The sequence below is a fragment of the Neomonachus schauinslandi genome, chromosome 9 (genome assembly GCF_002201575.2).
Source record: "Neomonachus schauinslandi chromosome 9, ASM220157v2, whole genome shotgun sequence".
NCBI lineage: Eukaryota > Metazoa > Chordata > Mammalia > Carnivora > Phocidae > Neomonachus > Neomonachus schauinslandi.
Window position 1 is genome coordinate 18,881,559 of NC_058411.1, and position 10,136 is coordinate 18,891,694.

Below are 10,136 nucleotides of genomic sequence, written 5' to 3' on the forward strand. Positions count from 1 at the left end.
GAAAGATGATTCATACTTTCAAATTTCAAAACTTACTACAAAGGTACAGTAATAGGGCACCTGGGTGGCTCAGTAAGTTAGGCATCTGCCTTCAGCTCAGGTCATGATCCCAGAGTCTTGGGATCAAGCCCTGCCTTGGCTCCCTGCTCATCAGGGAGCCTGCTTCTCCCTCTCCTTCTGCCCCTCCCCTCCTCATGTGCTCTCTCTCCTCTCTCTCTCAAATAAATAAAATCTTAAACAACAACAACAACAACAAAAAAGGTACAGTAATAAAATCTGTGTGGTACTGGCATAAGGATAGACATATAGACCAAAGAAATAGAACTGAGTCCATAAATAAGCACATACATTTATAGCTAATGGATTTCAACAAGGGTGTTGTAACCATTCAATGGGGAAAAATATAGTCCCTTCAATAAATGGTGGTAAGACAACTGATATCAACGTACAAAAGAAGAAGAAGAAGAAGCTGGAACCCTATTTTACTCCTACAAAAAAAAAAACTCAAGGTGGATCAACTTAAATATAATAAACACATAAAACTCTTAGAAGAAAGCATAGGTAGAAATATTCATGACCTTGTATTTGGCAATGGATTTTTAGATATAACACCAAAAGCACAATCAACAAAAGAAAAAAAAAAATTAGACTTCATTAAAATTAAAAAAAACTTTTGTGCATCAAAGGGCATTATCAAGAAAGACAAAAGACAATCTACAGAATGGGAAAGAATATTGCACATCACATATCTGATGAGGGTTTTGTATTAGTCACAGTTCTCCAGAGAAACAGAACCAATAGAAGAGAGAGAATACATAGATGATAGATAGATGATAGACAGATAGATGATAGATAGATAGAGATGATGATAGTTGATAGATACATAGATGATAGATACATAGATACATAGATAGATGATAGATAATATAAATGGGCATTTAGTATTGGAATTACCGTACACTGTTAATGGAAGTGGAGAAATCCCACAGTCTGTCATCTGCAAGCTGGAGAACAAGGGATGCCCACAGTATAATTCAGTCAGAGCCTGAAGGTCTGAGAAGCGGGGAGGCTGATGGTGTAAGTCCCAGAGTCCGAAAATCCAAAAACCTGGAACTTTGATGTCTAAGATAAAAGATGGGCATCCCAGCTCAGGAAAAGTGAGAAAATTCATCCTTCATTTCTCTTTTTGTTTGATGCTGACCTATTTTGGTGAGAGTGATTCTCTTTACTCAGTCTACTGAATCAAATGCTAGTCCACACCCAGAAATAATATTTTGGCAGCTATCTGAGCATCCCCTACCCCAGTCAGGTTGACACATAAAATTAACCAGCAAAGGTTTAATATTCAGAATATATAAGGAACTCCTAAAACTCAATAATAAAAGACAAACAACCTCCTTAAAAGGGCAAAAGACTTGAATAGATATTTGTCTAAGAAGATATATGAATGTCCCCAAAGCACGTGAAAGATACACAATGTCATTAGTCATTAGGGAAATGCAAGTCAAAATCCTGAGATACCACTTGACACCTACTAGGATAGTTATAACAATATTTTGAAAATGGAAAATAACAGCGTTGGAAAGAATGTGGACAAATTGAAACCCTGGTATAGTGCTAGTGAGAACATAAATGGTGTATCTCTGTGGAAAGCAGTCTGGTGGTTCCCCAAAAATTTAAATATAGAATTATCATAGGACCACTCAACTATATTCCTATGTGTGTACCCAAAAGGAGACAGATACTCAAACATACTCATAATAGCAGCACTATCCACAATACTCAAGAGGTAGAAAAAACCCAATGTCCAAAAATGGGTGAATGGGTACATATTGCACTATACACATAAAATGGAATATTCTTCAACCATGAAAAGAAATATCACAATGATATACAGATGAACCTTGAAAACATCCTGCATAGTGAAAGAACCAGACATAAAAGCGACATATTATAGAATTCTGTATATGAAATAAACAGAATAGGTAAATTCAAAGAGATAGAAAGTGGACTGGTGGTTTCCAGGAGCTCATGGAAGGAGAGACTGGGGAGTGGCTTCTGGGTGCAGGGTTTTATTTTGGGGTGATGAAAATATTTTAGAGCTAGATAGATGTGATGGCTGTACAACACTGAGAATGTACTAAATGTCATTGAGTTACTCACATAAAAATGGGTAATTTGCCAGCAATTTTGCTTAGTATTTGCCCAAATGAGTTGAAAACTTAATTTTACATAAAAACCTGCATGCAAATGTTATAACAGCTTGATTCATAACTGCCAAAGCTCATAAGCAACCAAAATTTCCTTCTATACATGAATGGGTAAACAAACTGTGACACAAGGAATATTATTCATCAATAAACAGAAATGAGTTATCAAGATGCAAAAAAATACAAGCAGGAAACTTGAATGCATATTGGTGAGTGAAGGAAGCCAATCTGAAAAGGCTACATACTGTATTATTCCAAATATATGACGTTCTGGAAAAGGCAAATCTATGGAGAAAGTAAAATGATCAGTGATTGCTTGCAGTTGAGAGTTGAGGGAGAGGAATGAGTAAGCAGAACAAAGAGGATTTTTAGGGTAATGAAATTATTCTATATGATACTATAATAATAGATGCATATCCTTTTTTTATTTCCAAAATAAATTTATTTATTTATTTTTATTTAAATTCAATTAATTAACATATAATGTATTATTGGTTTCAGAGGTAGAGGTCAGTGATTCATCAGTCTTATATAATACCCAGTGCTCATTACATCACGTGTCCTCCTTAATGTCCATCACCCAGTTACCCCATCTCCCCACCCCCCTCCAGCTTCCTCTTAGTTTGTTTCCTATAATTAGGAGTGTCTTATGTTTGTCTCCCTCTCTGATTTCATCTTGTTTTATTTTTTCCTCTCTTCCCCTATAGTACATACCCTTACACATTTTTCAAAACCTGTAAATGTACAACCCTAAGATAAAACCTAATGTAAGCTATAGATTCTTGTTAATAATTATATATAATATTATACTAGTTCATCAATTATAACAAATGTACCACATTAATGGAAGATGTTAATAATAGGGAAAACCAAGAGAGGAGTAAATGGGAACACTGTACTCTCCACTGAATTTGTCTGTAAATCTAAATTTTTTTCTAAAAGTAAAGTCTATCAATTTAAAACACAGGTCAGTCTGTATTAATGTTAACCCTCTTGTTAATGAACTCCATTTCCTTAAAAACATGACCTCTAGGGGCACCTGGGTGGCTCAGTCATTAAGTGTCTCCCTTCAGCTCAGTTCATGATCCCAGGATCCTGGGATTGAGCTCTGCACCAGGCTCCCTGCTCAGGGGGAAGCCTGCTTCTCCCTCTCCGTCTGCCTGTTGCTTGTGTTCCCTGCCTCGCTGTCTCTCTCTGTCAAATAAATAAATAAAATCTTTAAGAAAAAAAAAAAAATGACCTCTGGATTTATATGGTATGTAAATATCACTCAATAAAAAATAACAAAGAAAGAATAACATAAAATTATGCAAACAGTCTACTATTGAGGAGTCAAATATATCATTGGCTTTCTAACACTTGCATTTGAAGACCAAAAGTAATAATAAAAATCTCTGCACTTCCTTGTGCATATGTAAGTTGATATCTAAAAAATGTCATTAGTTTTCACAACGGGTTTGCCTCCAGAACACAGGTGCCATGAAAACCACTGCTAAACCTAGACCAAAATGGGAAAGGAAAAGACTCATATCAATATCATCATCACTGGACATGTAGATTCAGGCAAATCTAACACTACTGGTCATCTGATCTACAACTGTGGTGGGATCAACAAAAGAACTATCGAAAAATTTGAGAAGGAGCCTACTGAGATGGGAAAGGGCTCCTTCTAGTATGTCTGGGTCTTGGATAAACTAAAAGTTGAATGTGAACATGGTATCACCATTGATATCTCTCTGTGGAAATTTGAGACCAGCAAGTATTATGTGAACATCACTGATGCCCCAGGACACAGAGACTTTACCAAAAACATGATTGCAGGCACATCTCAGGCTGACTGTGCTGTCCTGATTGTTGCTGCTGGTGTTGGTGAATTTGAAGCAGATATCTCCAAGAATGGGCAGACCCATGAGCATGCCCTTGTGTTTTACACACTGGGTGTAAAACAACTAATTGTTGGTCTTAACAAAATGGATTCCACTGAGCCACCTACAGCCAGAAGAGAGATGAGGAAATCATTAAGGAAGTCAGCATCTGCACTAAGGAAATTGGCTACAACCCTGACACACTAGCATTTGTGCCACCTTCTGGTTGTAATAGTGACAACATGCTAGAGCCATGTGCTAACATGCCTCGGTTCAAGGGATGGAAAGTCACCTGTAAAGATGGGAATACCAGTGGAACCACACTGCCCGAAGCTCTGGATTGCATTTCTGCCACCAACTTATCCAACTGACAAGCACTTGTGTTTGCCTCTCTAGGATGTCTACAAAATTGGTGGTATTGGTGCTGTCCCTGTTGCCCGAGTGGAGCCTGGTCTTCTTAAACCTGGCATGGTGGTCACCTTTGCTCCAGTCAGTGTTACGACTGAAGTAAAGTCTGTTGAAATGCACCATGAAGTGAGACTCTTCCTGAGGACAATGTAGGCTTCAATGTCACGAACGTATCTGTCAAAGATGTTGGTCAATGGCAATGTGGCTGGTAACAGCAAAAATGACCCACCAGTGGAAGCAGCTGGCTTCACAGCTCAGGTGATTATCCTGAACCAACCAGGCCAAATCAGTGCTGGATATGCACCTTGGCTGGATTGTCACACAGCTCACATTGCTGCAAATTTGCTGAGCTGAAGGAGAAGATAGTTTGTCATTCTGGAAAAAACCTGGAAGATGGTCACAAGTCCTTGAAATCTGGTGATGCTGCCATTGTTGATATGGCTCCTGGCAAGCCCATGTGTGTTGAAAGCTTCTCTGGCTATCCTCCTCTGGGCCTTTTTGCTGTTCATGACATGAGACAGATGGTTGCTATGGGTGTCATCAAAGCAGTGGACAAAAAGGCAGCTGGAGTTGGCAAGGACACCAAGACTGCCCAGAAATCTCAGAAGGCTAAAAGAATATTATCCCCAATACCTGCCACCCCAGTCTTAACCAGTGGTTGAAGAACGGTCTCAGAACTGTTTGTGTCAATTGGCCAGTTAAGTTTAGTAATAAAAGACTGGTTAATGATAATAGTGCATCATAAAACCTTCAGAAGGAAAGGAGAATATTTTGTGGACCATTTGTTTTTTTGTGTGTGTGGCAGTTTTAAGTTATTAGTTTTTAAAATCAGTAGTTTTTAATGGAAACAACTTGACCAAAAATATGTCACAGAATTTTGAGACCCATGAAAACAAAAGTTTAATGAGAAAAATAAATAAATAAAAAGTTTCACCATAAAATTAAAGAGCTGAAAAGAACTAGTTTTCAACATATTTTAAATATCAAAAACTATATAAATTAAAGTGTTTTATAATACTTCTAAATATATGTAATGGAATCTAAAAATGCAGCAGCATTCATTTGAAAACATACAAACATTAACTTCATTAATATTCATATATTTGATATTTTTCCTATCCTTGAATGAGCATGTAGTTCTACTCTAAGTCTTACACACGATGTTTCTTGTTATATTTTTAGATGTAAAATATTTTCTTCATCACTCTATTATAATTTTATTAAACAAAATATGAAAAGTTTTTTAAAATTTTCCTGTAACCATAAGACTGAAGTATAAAATGAAAAATTTTCTGGAGATTATTGTAATTGCTATTAGTACATATTTGATCAAAAACAAAGAAATGAAAAACTGTTAGCATTTATTAAACGTAAAAAATTAATTGGAAATACATTTCTTAATGAGATAAATGATCTTTTTTCATTTTTTTTCATTTTTCATCAGATCAGCCTTTGTATCCATCGATTAAAAAAATAATGCTAAAAAGTGTCATGTTTCTTTTTTTTTAGATTTTATTTATTTGTCAGAGAGAGAGAGAGAGCGAGAGAGAGCACAAGCTGGGGGAGCGACAGGCAAAAGGAGAAGCAGGCTCGCTGCTGAGCAAGGAGCCTGAGGCAGAACTCAATCCCAGGACCCTGGGATCATGAACTGAGCCGAAGGCAACTGCTTAACTGACTGAGCCACTCAGGTATCCCAAGTGTCATGTTTCTGCATAAATTTATTCTTTTTTTTAAAGATTTTATTTATTTATTTGAGAGAGAGAGAATGAGAGACAGAGAGCACGAGAGGGAAGAGGGCAGAGGGGGAAGCAGACCCCCTGCTGAGCAGGGAGCCCGATGCGGGACTCGATCCCGGGACTCCAGGATCATGACCTGAGCCCAAGGCAGTCGCTCAACCAACTGAGCCACCCAGGTGCCCCAGATTTATTCTATTAATTGTTTTACAAACGCTATCAGCTGAGAATTAGTATTCATAGAAATAAATAGAAGTGAAAGAAGTTTTGTTCTATCAAATTCACTCATTTTTAAAAATCTTTCTGAGGTATGTGCTGAAAATTAAAACATGATCCATTACTAAAATTTATCTGCACTGATTCCTTAGCTTACAACTCAATTAGGTTTTCTCTCAATCAATGAAAACAAGATTGTAAACCACCTCCCTTGAAAAAAAGTATTTGTTAACAAGGAATTGGCATTTTATGTCTTAGGTTCTAAGAATTAGGCCATATTTTACCTGAATACTAAACAAATGGCCATTAATCTTTCACTGAGAGGCACCAGGTTTTATCTAATATACCTGGAAAGGATTGAAAAAATTAAAATAATGTTAATGTTGTTAAAATTTTCAACATAAATATTTTTAAATTATCACATGCTTTAAATATAGAACTATAAATAGAAAACATAGAAATATAGAATTATAAATAGAAATATAGATATAGAAATGTAAGTAAATATAAGTATAAACATAGTTTCTCCAAGAAAAGAAATGCTCTGTGGAAATTAAAATATGCATAGAACGTTAAAATGTATGTAGAATTTAAAACTTGACAAAAATCCTCAAAAACAATGGAAGTGTGTTAAGAGTTTGGTGATCCCAAACATTGTATTTCAAAGTTGTTATTTTCCTCAGTTTATAAAGGAGAGACTGAGGATCAAACAGTCAAAGTAATTTCTTCAAAGACAGTCAAGAATCAACATCAAGGCTTTCTGTCATTAAAAGTCATGATCTAGCCTTGACTTTTTGTGTGTATCATTAGCATCTACCCTCCTTCCCATCATCCCTGCCTTCTCCAATTATTATATTATTAATGAGTCCTGTTTCTGCTCATCAGCATTACTTCCATGATATAACTAAACTTCCCATTCTAGATTTTTCAAATTAAATTCAAATATTGACACATATGTAGGAAAGACGAGAAAATCGGTCCACTTAAACTTCTTCCCACATCTCTGCGGTCTTTATGTTTGCTTGGCAGATGTCCTCTGGGAAAACATGGAAAACAAATACAAATATATCAAATATAGTTGTAGGCATGTTTCCATTTCTAGTGCAGATTTACTAACATACTTTTGAAAAACATTAATTGTTCATTCTGCCACTCTTGTTTCAATGGCATTGTTATTCATTCACAGATTGCTAGAGAAATTATCTGTTCACTGCCATTTCTACTACATGACTGCAAAACGTAACTAAGAAGTAATAAATAGCCTCATACCAAGTAATAAATGGCTTGTTTTCAAAACAAGATTCTGATTACTTAGATTTAAAAAAGCAAAATATAATATTAAAGCAGAAAACTGTTGAAATCTATTGATAGATGTGGTAGCATCATGTGGCTTGGTGAAACTGAATGCAGGTTTTCTTATTTTCAATAAAATGGCATAATTCAGGGCACCTGGGTGGCTCAGGTCATGATCCCAGGGTCCTGGGATCAAGTCCCACATCAGCTCCCCCTGCTCTGAAGGGTGCCTGTTTCTCCCTCTGCCTCTGCCTGCCACTCTTTCTGCCTGTGCTCTCTCTCTGGCAGATAATAAATAAAATCTTTAAAATAAATAAATAAATAAAATGGCACAATTCTTGGAAACATCTACTTAGTTGTATTGCACACTATAATTTTTCAATTCTTATAATTTTCATTCAAAACAGAAAAGTAATCTTAAAATGATTTAAACTATTTGTTTTTATCATCCTACACTCTAGGAATATATGATTCTGCAATTACTAATTACAGACACACAATAAAATATTTGCTTGTCACTTATTAGTAATTACTTATAGTTGATGAACATGTCTTGGAATTTACAGTACTTCAAAATTGCTGTCACAGAGTAGAACAGGGAAATTAATTTTAGTTACTAATGCACACCTCAACTGAACCTCAGACTAAGAGCTGTGGGACACATAAATATGATAAATACATCTGCAGTCTATTCCAAAGGCATCAAATAAAACCAATCATAGTTATGATCCTTAGAAGTTCTTTGTTCTTCTTTCAGTAGCAGTCAGAACTGTTGAACTTGAAAATATTTGGTACCAAGATTGAGAGGTAGCCTGAGGCCAGATCAGGCTTTGCAGAATAAACAGTGTTGAAGTGGTTGTCTTAATGTCATTGCTGGTATTTGAGAAAAGGAATTTTGAAGGCAAAATGAGCTCTGGAGTTCAGGCTTCTCCCATTTCAGTAAAGTGGTTCTTTGTCTGTAATCTGCTGCCCCTTTTCCATATCCTTACTGACCGTGTGGCCTTGTATAGGTCACTGTACATTTTCAATCTGTGTTTCTTCCTTTGAAGAAATAGGAAGTGGGACCCATTGCCTTCAAGTGTCAAATACCATTTCAGATCTCAACGACATGAATCTGTAAGAATTCCTCTTTCAACACAAGTTATTGAGTGCTCTTTTGTTGATACAGGGACAAATAGCTTCATGTTCAAAATGACTCTTGACCAATTACTTGCTGACAGTAATTATTTCTGAAACCTCTCTCTAATAAGCTAAAAACCAAGAATGAACAAAGAAAAAAACAAAACAAACCCCAAAACATCTCCTAAAACAGTTATTCGTGGAGCCATTTTTCTTCACTTAGATGTGTCCGTATTCTCCTCAGTAGTGGCTTAAACTGGACTCAGCACTCTAGCAAATGCTGGAGGAAGCCCAATTAAAGCAGAAAGGGCGTTCAGATACAAATATTCTCTTGTGGTTAAAATTCCACTTAACCCAGCTAACCTCCATTTGATGGATGAAATTGAAGACAGGGAGGTCTCTAAGCAGAATTGTGAGCCACTGATGAGCATCTTGATCACCTTCCCAACCACCTTCTTCAATGATCTTCAGGGATAGACTCTCTCATACTACTTCTGTGAGACGTTCCTCAAAAAGGTCAGAGTTCCCAAAGGACCAGTCCCACCAATTCTTGATAGGAGTTTTGTCCTCTCTTTTCTCTCTGTATGCCCCTTCTGAAGGGACACACTTACTTGTACTTACTTACTTATACCATTACCTGCCACTTGAAAGTTTAGGAGAATGGCTTCAAACCAAGGAGTTACCAAGGAGTTTCTTTTAAGAAGAAAATAGATTAAATTAGAAAAATCTGAAAACCCTCAAGGGGAAATTTAGATGAAGTTTACAGAGTTGATGGAGCTATTTCAGGACAATGTTAGGATGCTTGGTGCTTTGCAAATATAAAGCTACAAAGAAGGATAGTATATCTTAAGTCCAATGGATTCTTTTGATATAAGTGGCTCTGACTCTCTTTTAACTGCTTTTATTCTTTGGAGTTAGGAACTACCTTACTTTACACGTGATTATTGTTTTCCTTAATAAAAATATAATTTCAAGCTGAAATTATATTGTTGAAATTTAAATTCAAAGTATTCCTAATAAGAGTAATAAATATCATTTTCAAAGTGTTCGTAACATACTTCCCAATATAAAGTGAACTTATGTCAAAGATTTAACTCTTTAATGAAGGAAACTGATAAAGAAACGGAACTGAGAAGTGAGTAGGCACTTTAAAAATGACAAAATAAGATTACTAAATTAGATATAAAATAAGTTGTGGTCCTGAAGGGCAAGAAAATCATGACCTCTTGGGTGACTTTCTTACCGATCAGAAGTAATTTGCATCTTCATGTTAACATGTAACTTCACAGAAT

At 36.0% G+C, this 10,136-nt stretch overlaps 1 pseudogene; it reads left to right on the forward strand.

Moving 5' to 3' along the window:
* Positions 1 to 3,718: 3,718 nt before the first annotated feature.
* On the forward strand, positions 3,719 to 5,184 carry LOC110571493 (annotated as a pseudogene).
* The last annotated feature ends 4,952 nt before the right edge of the window (positions 5,185 to 10,136 follow it).